Genomic DNA, 13,121 nt, shown 5'->3' with positions numbered 1-13,121 from the left:
ACATGAAATATGGTATTCAAGACAGAATCCATGACCATGAGTCACCATTATCCTTTTTTCTATTTCTCAACACCATCATGTGAAGGTCTGAAATATAATATCTAATTTGGCATTGTTCTGCACTCAATGGGTTCTTAATAAATATCCCTTGCATTATTGTAAATCTAAGAAATTTATTAATAAAGTGAAGTGATAAATAATCTAAATCATAGACAAATTGAATTTTAGCTTTAGAAAGTAACAGTGTTAAAAGTCTTCCATTTTAGATGCTACTATGGGATTTGGAAATGATTAATGCCTCTTGTATTCCAACTATTTATGGTAGCAATGCATTACACTTTGTTGTATACAGTCTGGTTAATGATCTGCCTATAAATTTTAGACTGAGGCAGAACAAAAGATCTCTGCCCAAAAAGCCCTCTCTGAACAATGGGATTAGACTGGGGAAATTCAGGATCAGGATGGGATAAGACTTTTCTGATTTTTTCTGATTAGTGCATTCTGATGCATTAATCTTAAGATCAGAAAAAGTTTGAGGACTAGGGGTAGATAAGTAATCTACATATAGTATAACACTTAGAGAATTAGTGCAAGGATGGACAAATTTTAAATTCACTTTTATATATAAATGCACATAGATACAGAAGATTCTATTCTTGGCAATAGTATGTTTATTTTGTGAAGATTCAAGATGTCTGTGGTGCAGTAAAAGCCCAAACCCTTGAACAGAGAGGAACTGAATATGTTATATTGTACTTACATAGTACTAAGCTTTGAATTTTACATATATTTTTATTTCTTTTGATCCTTTTGAAAGTCTTGTATATGGGAGTTATCATCTTAACTGCCTTCATTTTACAAGTGAGAGAGGGAGAGAGAGGTAGTTTGGAACATATCAACTTAATCTGACAGTATATGTAATGCCTTATGTTCACCCTCACCTCTGCAAGGAAGGAAAGGAAAAAAGGGAGATTTTTGTCCTTTTTTCTTCAGGACAAGCTTGATTATTATAACTATTCAGTTTCTATTTTTTATTTGTCATCACTGATTTTTATTTATTCCATTTACAGTGAAATTGTTGCTTTCCTTAGTCTGTTTATGTACTTGCATCAGTGCATAAAACTCCTCTCATGTATCTCAATGCTTTTTATTCATTTTTCTTAAGATACAGTGATACTCCCTTATATTTATAAACCATATTAATTTAGCACCCCAAAATAGATCAATATTCTTCTCTGTTCCTAGTTTGTAGCTCTTGGATAAAGTGCTGGAATTTTGGTATATATGAAACAGATTTTTTTTCATTACTCAGTGGTATGAGATAAATTTTGCTTTTTTTTCTTTTCTGTGGGCCGAATAATCTATGTTCCAAGCACTCCCAACTCTTAAAAAGCTGCAAATAAGGATCCCACTCCTTCTGTGCATAAGGTATTACAGAATGCAAGATAGAAGACCAAGAACCAGCTCTTTGCTGTCTCTTTCATGAGCAGTCCACTAACCTAAGATAAATCATTCATAAACATTACTGCTCCACATTTCTTGGTCTACTACTTCTAGGTATTTTGATTGAAGTAAAACAGAATCCCTCGTAATCGTTACTCTTACTAAGGGAAGGGCACATAGTTGGGCTTCAATATTTGATATTTTGGATTCTTTTAGAATGATTTTGTATATTCACCTAATGCATTTTTGCATGTTTTTTTTTAAAATATTTGTTGTTTCTGATTCTGAAAGAGATCTAAGCATATTATAATATCTATCTTAGGGCAAAGGGGAGAAGACACCAGTTGGAACATTCTAGATTTAAACTTAAGAATCCTTTTTTTTAAAGAACTGAACTCAGGGAATATGGGACATTATTTTTTCACGTATCAACCATACTCATGAATAATTTGTGAGGTCATCTGGTCTAGCTTGACATGCAAATCTGCTCTACAAAATTTCTAAAACTCTTTATCCAACCTTTTCTTAAAGATCTCCAATATCAGGGTACTCCATATTTTCCAGATTACCATTTTCATTTTGTGACAATATTTTTAATAATTGCTTTTTATTTTCCAAATATATTCAAAGATAATTTTTAATATTCATCCTTATAACACCTTCCCAATTTTTACCCCTCCCATCCTCCTTCCTTAGACCCCAAGTAATCTAATATATGATAATATATACAGTTCTTCTATACATATTTCCACAATTCTCATGCTGCATGAGAAAATTCAGATTAAAAAAAAATGACAAAGAAAACAAAAAGCAAGCAAACAACAACAAAAAAAATGAAAATACTATGTTGTGATCCACACTCAGTCCCCACAGTTCTCTTCCTTGGGTGCAAATGGCTCTCTCCATCAAAAGTCTATTAGAATTTACCTGAATCACTTCATTGTTGAAAAGAGTCATGTCCATCAGAATTGATCATTACATAATCTTATTGTTGCTGTGTACAATATGATCTTGGTTCTGCTTACTTCACTTAATATCAATTTATGTTGTCTCTTTAGATCTTTCTGAAATCATTCTGCTTATTGTCCCTTATATAATAATAATATTCCATAATATTCATATACCATAATTATTTAACCATTCTCCAATTAATGGATATCCACTCAGGTTCCAGTTCATTCAAAAAAGAGCTGCTACAAACATTTTTGCACATGTGGGTCCTTTTCCCTTTTTTATGAGCACTTTGGGACACATGTCCAACAGAGACATTGCTGGATCAAAGGGTATGCACAGTTTGATAGCTCTTTGGATATAGATCCAAATTGCTTTCCAGAATGGTTGGATCAGTTCATAACTCCACCAGCAATACATTAGTAAGCTAGTTTTACTATATCCCCTCTATCATTTATCATTATCTTTGCTTATCATTTTAGCCAAATGTGAAAGTGTGTAGTGGTACCTCAGAGGTGTTTTAATAGTGATTTAAAGCATTTTTTCATATAACAAGGAATAGTTTAAAAAAAAAAAAAAAGAAATTCTTCACAAAGACCACATTTTAAGGAGTTTTTCTTTATATCAATATATCTATATCTATATCTATCTATCTATCTATATCAATATAAACTCTTCCTCACTTAAATTTCTATCCATTAGTTCAAACTTGCAGAGTTATACTTTGCCTTACTCATGAGTAGTATTCAAATATTTGAGCACAATAAAAATACCTTTCCTTCCCATTCTCATTTTCTTGCCTCATTCTTTTTTCTACGATAAATAATTCTAGTTTCTTCAATCAAACATGTTGTGACATTTTCCACTCAGATAAAAACCCACCAAATTAAAAGGGGATGGGAACTCTCCTGCTCTGTTGCTGTTCTATGTACTTGCTATATCCATCTGCAGACACGGCACCAGGGACATCCTCCTCCCTCAGCTTAAATTCTGGCAACATCTGTGAACCTGACTTCTCCACATGGCATTATAGACCAAGAGAATTCTGGATTTATGGTATTTCTCCAGTAGCAGATTTGTTTGTGTTTTGGTTTCTCCCTCTACTCCATGGGGAAATCAAAAAAGCAAAACTTGTCTTCTCTTTTAGAAAACATATAAATGACAAAAGTTCTTGGCTAAGCACACACTGCTGTTGCTGCAGCTGTCTACATAGTGACCTATGTAGATCAAAGTAGACTGTGAAATAAACTAGGTACCCCAAGTCTCTTGAGTATTTGCTGAGTCCCTTTGCATGCAGAAGCTTTCACCTCAAGGTTATGTGAACTTTAGAATTCCCACTATGTAATCATTTTGCCTCTATCATTTTACCAGGCTGTATCCTCAGGAAATGATAGAATGAGCAGTAAACTCAGACACATGCCTCCAACACTAAATAAATAAGAAAATTACCCCCAAAAGCATCAAATTCATAAATGACAAAAATAAATTGAAAGATGCTACAATATGGAAATACTTTTAGTCAAAAGTAGGAAGCCTTGTTGAGCCCCCCATCCTTTCTGGGGCTCTTGCCTTGGGATACTCATTCTCTACTATAAATCATGATCCTGCTTTTCTAGCTTATTCCCATATCCCTCCTGCACTTCATTGATTTATGAATTTAAACCAATTGCTAAGATCTAAAGAGGACACCAGACCACAAAATGGTTCAGACTTGTGGATCAAAAGAGCAATAAAGTTAGGGAAAACGGGTGACTTCTCTAAAGAAACACAGAATCTAGGGGAAAATATTGTCCCTCAGTCACAACAGAGTTATCAAATATTTACTTTGTGTATGGTACTATGTTAACCTGGAGGTGTACGAAGAAAGTCAAAAGCACAACCAAAAACTGAGCCTTCAAAAGCTCAGAGTCTAATAGAATATGTGAACAAATATGTACATTCAAGTATAAAACCTGTAAATGAGAAACATTCTCAAATGGAATGCACTGGGAAAAGGGAAGAGAGGGAAGGGATGGTTATAGAAAGTAGGTGTTGAATTGCATCATGAAAGAAAATTATGAAGAATATAAAAAAGTAAGAAGTAAAAAGTTGATTACAACTATTAAAACTGTACAGCAGAAAATAGGCCATCATCAGAAAGCATGAGAATAGATTTTTTTTAAATTTAGAATTTCAGAAATTTTTGAGTCTGTCTTTGTTATTATTTTTATACCAACACACACATTTATATAAACCATATTATACATCTATATATCAGTTCTTTCTCTTGAAATAGATAGTCTCTCCCTAGGAATTTTTTAGTTTGTTTGAATATTCATAATACCATTTATAAATTGGAAAATTACTAATATTTTTTATAAATTTGACAAAGTTCTATATCTATTTTCCTTCATCATTATTATAGGATATCCAAATGACTTTGTGATCATGCTTGCTTTGATCCAAAGAAAGTCATTTGCATAGAGGAAGTTGAAAACCAGAAAACTGAGAATTGTAAAAATGGAGAAAATATGCAACTTGAGTAGACTTTTGGAATTTCATGAACCAGTATTCTATCCAATTGTACTCTTCACTGATAGCCACAAATGTTTCTACCAGCTCTATTAACAAGTTTGCTGAATATGAAAATATGATGCAAAGGGTTAAACTAATGATTACCAGTTTTATACTGTCTTTGATCTGCCTCCTTTGCTTTACAAAGTAACCATAACAACAAAAATCATCTTTGCTTTTCCTACCTTACTTTGTGTCACTTTATCCTGAGATGCTCCTAACCCTACTCTTATAGGAGGATGACGTATTTCCAACTTCTTTCCTTTTATTTCTCTCTTTTACATGTACCTTCCCCAAGTTTTCCTCCCTCTAAATTTGCTTATGAACTTTTTATACAGTCACATTGGTGTCTACAGAAAATTATTTCTTCCTCTTCATAAAATTCTTCACAATCCTTTTAATTTGCTATTTATTTGTTAATTTTTATAGCAAGGATCACTTAATTCCCAACTGTGAATTCTATCCTGGGTTCTAAGGTCATTGCATCTAATGTGATGATGTGCTACAGTTTTTGGTATATGGTAAGTAATATGGTTTGTAATGAGGTAGCATCTCAAGTCCAGAAGCACCTGAGTTCAAATTCAACCTTAGATAATTACTAATTGTATAACCTTGAACAAGTCATTTAATCCTGTTTGCTTCAATTTCTTTATCTATAATATGACCTGAAAAGAGAAGTTGCAAATTACTCCAGTATCTTTGCTAAGAAAACTCCAAATGAGGTCACAAAGAGTCACACATGACAGAAACCACCACCACCACAACAAAACAGGTATCATAATAGATGGAGTTGTACATCTGAAGAATCAGGACAACCTGATTTTAAATCTAACCTTAGACACTAGTTGTGTGATCTTGGGAAAGTCACTTTGCTCTGTTTGCTTCAATTTCATCAACTTTAAAATGAGGATAATGATAGCACCTAATTCACAGGGTTCTATAGTAGTCACTGAAAATTCTATCTATCTTCTTTATCATCAATATCATCATCATCATCATCATCATCATCATCATCATCATCATCATCATCATCATCAATTTCTTGATAATTCTCATCCAGCAAATCTCAATATCTACAATGATGCTTCTGGTCTTCCCCTCACCTTGTATCCCAGTTACAATTATCTGAGTCTTCTTTCATGTCTGAATTTCTATCATGGTTTCCTTAATCATTTCTTCTCCAACTCTTCACAGGATAGGGAAATTGCCATTTTATCCCTCAGTCATTCACTAATATAACTCCTGAATCTGTTCCTTGCTAGTTTATTGACTCTGAGAATGTCACTTAATATCAATATATTTCAGTTACCTCATCTGTAAAATGGGAATCTGAATTTACCCCTTAGATTTGTTATTCTAAGATTGCAATCACAGACTTCCAATTAAAAAGGACAATAGAGGACATCAAGCCCAATGTCCTGTTATTCCAGATAACAACACTAAGCAGAAGAGAATTCAAATGAATTAGCTCATTTCAAACAGAAATAAAATGATGGAGTGAATATTTGAATACAGGGTCTATGACTCCAAATGCAACACCCTTCTATCTCTATTATGCTGCCTTCACAATTGTGTATAAAACATTTTCATAATAATATAGCTCTGTATAATGAAGTATCATTAACTATAACTATTTAAAATTGCTGTATATATCATACTGCTCTGTTGAATGCTATGGCAAAATTACTGAGTAGCAGGAATTGGGGAAAGAGAGGAAAAAAACAGTTTCTTTTATTTGTAAACATCTGTGCCTGTCAACCTTCATTTTTAAGCAATATGACAGAGGGCTTTGAACTCCTCGGCACTGAAGAAGCAACACTTTCATAGAAGTCAATATTGGTTAATGTTAAGTTATTCTCTCTTCTCCCCTCCTGGCTGAGATGCAGAAACTGTGCCCAAACACTTAGAAGCTAAAGTCCATCTGTGAAAATGAAAGCAATTGAACACTTAATCGTTGGACATATTTCTCTGAGCCAGGATATGATATGGTACCCATGATGCTTTCCCTGATGGCTTTATTTAACACTGAATCATATTAGCTGTAAAAGATAGTCAATAGCATGGATCAATATTTATGATGTAATTGATGAGACAAATATATACGCAAAACAGAAAATCTTTTAAGCAGAGGATTAGGAGCAAGAAGCTCAAGAGGTTAGGAATGCCTTATATCAACTTTACTCCCAGAACAAGCTCTTTAAAAGCAGAGATAAGCTATTTGCAACTCATCAAATGGGAAAACTAACATGACTGGCAAAATACCCAGTGCTTCATTAAGAGAAATGTGCTATTTTGTACTCTCACACTAGTAGGTCTTGCTATAATTGTGTATCTTACACTATATGATCAGTTCAGCTATTTTCTGGCCTCTTCCCCTCTAAGGCAAATCCAAATGAACTGAGTTTTGTGAACTTGTGAAGGATTCTAGAGTAAAGATAAATTGGATATTGTTCAAAAGTGAGCCACATGATTGGAATTATATAAGTTGCATATATAGAATCATAAAATTAGATGTGTTCAACTTGAACTTTACATGATTTAAGGCTGCTACCATAATACCTAGGAAGCAGTAAGCTACATCTGGCAGTAGCTGGTGGATAGTAAGGTTCCACTTGTTATGTGTAGAGCTCACTAACATGCCCTTAACCAATAAAAGCTCTGTCTTTTATTACCTTGAATATCTCTATCTATCTATCTCTATCTCTATCTACACACACACACACACACACACACACACACACACACACACACACACACACATATATGCCATGTTTCATTAAGTCTTCTCTGCGGTCATTATATTCTGATAAAATAGAGAGATAAACATGGTCATATCAAGGAAACTCTCCAAGAAAATCCAAACAATGCAACCATACACTTCCCAAGTCCCAAGTCCCCAGAGCTCATTAAATTTAACTGTTATTCAAGCAACAGAAAAAAAAAAAAAAAAAAAAAAAAACCTAACACCTGATTAAAGACCAAAAAAGGGTGTTGCCATATCACCATAGAAAATCCATAGATTAATACAACTATATAACTGTTCTCCTTTTCTAAATTTTTCCCCATTTCAATCTACCCAGCACTCAGGCCAAAATGACTTTTCTAAAGCATAAATCTGGCTGTTATATCTACTGTCCAGTGAGCTCTAATAGTTCTCCATTCTCACCAAGATTATATACAAACCCCATTGATATTCAAAGTTCCTCATCATCTGGCTTCTTCCTTTTTCTCTGTTTTCCTTTTTTATTCTTCCACAAATTATATGATTCAGTTATTCTGGATTACTGCAATTTCTGGAACATAGCCTTCCATCACTTGTCCCTATACCTTGGCACTGGCAAGTCCCCTGGAATGTTTTACCTTTTCAAAACTCAGTTCTAGCACAACTATTAAAGACCCACTAGAGGCTAATTTCTTTACTTATAGTTTTCTTCCTCATTAATATATATTGTCCTTGATGACAGAGGTAATATTTTTCAGATTTTTTGTAACCTCAGAGCTTAACATTGAGTTTGGTACCATAGTAAGTTCTTAATAAATACATCATATTTTCTTGACTTGCATCCAGACTAATTATTTACTGCTAACTGGTAATACTCCTTTCCATCCATTAAATGCTATAACTGGTTTTACCTCCACACAATTCCCAAAGTAGCAGATTGCTTCTAATATTTTTACCTGCTATCCATTATTCACTTGTGTATGTACACCCACATATATGCACATACATATATACACATATGAATGCACACATATATACACATATATATATATATATATATACGCACAAATAGGTACACACATATATGCATGCATGTATATGGAAATGGGTTCCTAACTCAGGTATTTTAGCCAAGATTCCTCATTATTATTTTAATGTAGCTATGTATGTCATGTTATTACTCTGAGAACTCCATTCAATAGAATATATTTTGAAATGTTAAGATCTTATCATCTAGCTGTCAGACTCTTTTCTTCATTCTCATAAATCTTTCATAGTGTTCCTGGCAATGCACTTTCCTTTAGAACTCAGCATTATATAGATACTATAGAATTTATGATGATTTCTTATTGACTCTTCCCAACTCTTCCTATATGATAAGTCTATTCCACTTTCTCATCAGAATTCCTAAAATTATTAAGGCAATTGGGGTTTAGTGACTTGCCCAGGGTCACACAGCTAGGAAGTGTTAGGTGTCTGAGGTCACATTTGAACTCAGGTCCTCCTGAATTCAGGGCTGGTGCTCCATCCACTGCGCCACCTAGCTGCCCCCTCATCAGAATTCTTTATGACAATGTCCTTCATATGCTCTACCACCTATCTTACACATCTATTTTCCTAGCTTTCACCCTGAAACCATACTCTCCTAATGAAGAGAATTTACCATATAAATCTGGTAACATTCACACCCTCCTATATACCACCTTCTTCTCATTAGTTCCTAGTTCTTTCCTTCCCTTCACTTCTGGATCATTGTATTTCTAAGTACAACTGAGTAAATCATAGTTGATCACCAGAGTTTCTGATATTGTGTGCAATATTTTCCTAGTTCTGCTTATTTCACTTTAAATCAAATGTTTCCAGGTTTCTCTGAAATGTGCCTGTTCATCATTTATTATTATGCAATGCTATTCTATTACATTCATATATATTTTCCAAATGATGGGCCTCCTATCAATTTCCAATATTTTGTCACCACAAAGAGGACTGTTAAAAATGTTTTTATGCACATAAGTCCTTTTATTCCCCTTTTTAAATGATCTCTTTGGAATATAGATCTAGTCTGATCGCTAAATCAAAGGATATATCTATATCTATATCTATATCTATATCTATATCTATATCTATATCTATATCTATATCTGTATCTGTATCTGTATCTATAGCTATATCTATAGATATAGATATAGATATATTTAGCATTTTCTTTTTTTGGTACACTGGTCAATATGTTAGATTTGAGGTGGCATTTCAGTTTTAATTTGCATTTCTCTAATGAAAAGTGATTTAGAGCACTTCTTCAAGTGTTCTTCTTCTTCAAGAGCACTTCCCCACTTTTAAGACTCATTATCTAATGGAAGGCATAACCTACAAAATCTCTATATCAATGACATATATACAGGATACATTAGAGAAAATCAACTAGGATAAGGAACATGAGGAATGTCTTCCTGCAGAAGGGAGGAGTTAAGTTCAAATTTAGGTTTGAGGAAAGACAGAAGTCAGAAGGTGGAAAAGAACAAGGGGATGCAGATATCTCTCCCCACAATAAATGCTTTAAATGTTGAAATGGAAGAACTATACTCAAGATAAATGTGTCTAGAGCAAAAAGGTCATTTATTGTTCCACAATATAATTGAATCCATGACTACAGTGAGACACTTCATAAAAGAGTTTTATTTTTCTTCTAACTAACTGAACAGGCAAGTTAAGACCTCAAAACAACAAAATCTTTGTTAGAGGCAAAAAGATGACTATGCTGTATCTTCCAAATAATCTATAAGCTCCTTGAGGGTAAAACTAGTTTTACATTTGATCTCTGTGTCCCTGGTGGCTAGCACACTAGAAATTATAAGGCATATATGTATGTATATGTGTATGTATGTGTGTGTATAAAATATCTGACAGTTTGAATATAATTGCATTTTAAAGAGAGATGAGCTGACCTTTATGGACCTTCTAATTCTATGAACTATTATGTATAAACTTGTCAAATGCCTGCTCACAATGAGTCCTAGAAGAGACTGAAAATTGAAGTAAACAGTTCATAACAAAAGGTTGAATTTATTTTATTTGTCAGTGTGTGGGCTTGGGTTGCATTCCTAGAATTTGAGGCTATGCATAGAACTTTATTATGATTATTAAGATGAAATTGTCAATGGTGTGTTTCTGATTAAGATTAGATAATGAAAGCCCTTTTGATTTCGGAGAGCAAAAGATGAATTTAACAAGACAAGCTTAATTGAATGATAAGGAGAAATCTGTTTATCAGCAACAATAAAATAAACCTTGCAGGGAAATAAAGAATGATGGATAGGATAGGTGATGGAGAGGACACAGACAAAACAAAAAGCACTAGATGACCTTTGAAATTTCATTGTATATCTGCAATGAAAGAAAAACAAAATAGAAAAATGAATCTTTCCTCCCAAAACTTTTCCCATTAATATTTCCTGTTGAAAAGTCTGTATGAAGACTACTTAAACAAAAAATTGTCATTTTAACCGAGGCAATATTTCATTTAGAGGTTAGACGAGGTTAGATTGGATAGCTAAGGTCCTTGGGAGATAAAGGATCAGGAAGAGGAAGGGGAAGAGAAGGGGGAAGAAAAGAAAGATAAAAGTATAGAGAGGTTGGAGAAAGAAGAAGGAGAAGGAGAAGGAGAAGGAGAAGGAGAAGAAGAAGAAGAAGAAGAAGAAGAAGAAGAAGAAGAAGAAGAAGAAGAACAACAACAACAACAACAACAACAACAACAACAACAACAACAACAACAACAACAACAACAACAACAACAACAACGAGGAGGAGGAGGAGGAGAAGGAGGAGGAAGAAGGAAGAAGAAAAAGAAAAGGAGGAGACTATGAAAAGTACCTACAAATTTGACTTTGACTTTTTGAATAATTGCCTAACACATTATTAAAGAAAGTTGGGGGAATAAAGAAAATCATGATAATAATGAGTCAGAATGTCTTAATCAAATTATTATGTTGTCAGGTTAGGGAAACCTTACGCATATTGTTGATATAAAAGCATTTGAAAATCCCCATCTTTTCAATTGTAAAAAAAAATAGAGAGATGTGGGCTACACAAAATAGAGGTAAATGTGTGTGTGTGTGGTGTGTGTGTGTGTGTGTGTGTGTGTGTGTGTGTGTGTGTGTGTGTTGTGTGTGTGTGTGTGTGTGTGTTTTAAACTGATGAAATACTTGCATCCCAAAAGGAGCCATTAATAATTGTTTGGAATGTCTCTAGCAGAATACAACAGGAATCTCTGGCCATATTTGGCCTTTCTCAACTATTTGCAAGCAGCATAGATGTATGTCATGCCTTTCCAAATTTGTGCAGCAAGACTGGGAGGGATAATAATAGGGGATTCCAAAATACCTTATGAGAAGAATATCTTTGGTTGAATTAAGAAGATAAGTGTGGCAGTGATTAACATAAAGTGTCACATTTGAGTTAAAATCATTTTTATAAGTATAAGGTTTGAGAATCACAGATATTAAGTAGTTTTAAAAGTTTTTAGGGATTTAAAGGATGGCAAGCTGAATTTGACAATGAGTACTAGTTTTAGGATAAGAAGATAAAAATTAAAGTTCTGGCTTTGCAAATTCCTACTTAGGTGATCTTGGAAAAATGACTTACCTTCTTTCAGCTGCATATTCCTCATGTGAAAAATGAGAGTTGAACTCAATGATCTCCAAAGTCACATTAATTCTAATTTAGATTAGGATATATTTGAGGGAGTTATAACTTACAGAAATAAGGGGATTATGGCTTTCTGTAAGCAGTATTCTATATTCTTCTGGCCAAAAGGGAAAGGAATCTTGTGTTTGAGAAACTTTCAAGTACTTTTACAAGTTGTGTTAATTACTGAGTCAGATTTTAGGAATGACATTGATGATTTACATAAGTTTGAGTAGTGGATGACAAAGATATCATTATGACACATTTATATTGAATGTGACCTTTCCTTAGATCTGTTCTTGTTCTATATCTATGATTACATAAATTTTAAGGGCCCTTCTAGCGCCATTATGTTTCCCATTTCGAAAATACTGCATGATGATTTTTTCTCCATTTCTAGAATTTAATGTTTTAAGATCCCTTCTGGTTCTATAATCATATATTTCAAGGTTCCTTACACAGTGGTACCTCAGAACTCATTGATAAATGGTTCCAGAAGGTACAATGTGATCAAAAAGACAAGTAAAGAACAGATTTTTCCTAAATATCCCTACCTACCCAATTCCCCAATGGGACAAGTGGGGCTTCCAGCTGCACAGAATCAGGTCAGCACAGTCCAGCCTAGTTTGGTCCCTCCCTTCTTGATCTAACTCTCTTTCTGAGAGGAGCCGTGACCCTTATACTTTTCCTCCAAGCCTCCACTGTCCAAGGTTCTAGGGATGTGAAAAAAATGTCTAGATGTAGAGATGGAAGATATGGCCCCACACCC

The sequence above is a fragment of the Sminthopsis crassicaudata genome, chromosome 1 (genome assembly GCF_048593235.1).
Source record: "Sminthopsis crassicaudata isolate SCR6 chromosome 1, ASM4859323v1, whole genome shotgun sequence".
Taxonomy (NCBI): Eukaryota; Metazoa; Chordata; class Mammalia; order Dasyuromorphia; family Dasyuridae; genus Sminthopsis; species Sminthopsis crassicaudata.
The sequence above is the reverse complement of the archived record's forward strand: the minus strand, read 5'-3'. Positions refer to the sequence as shown.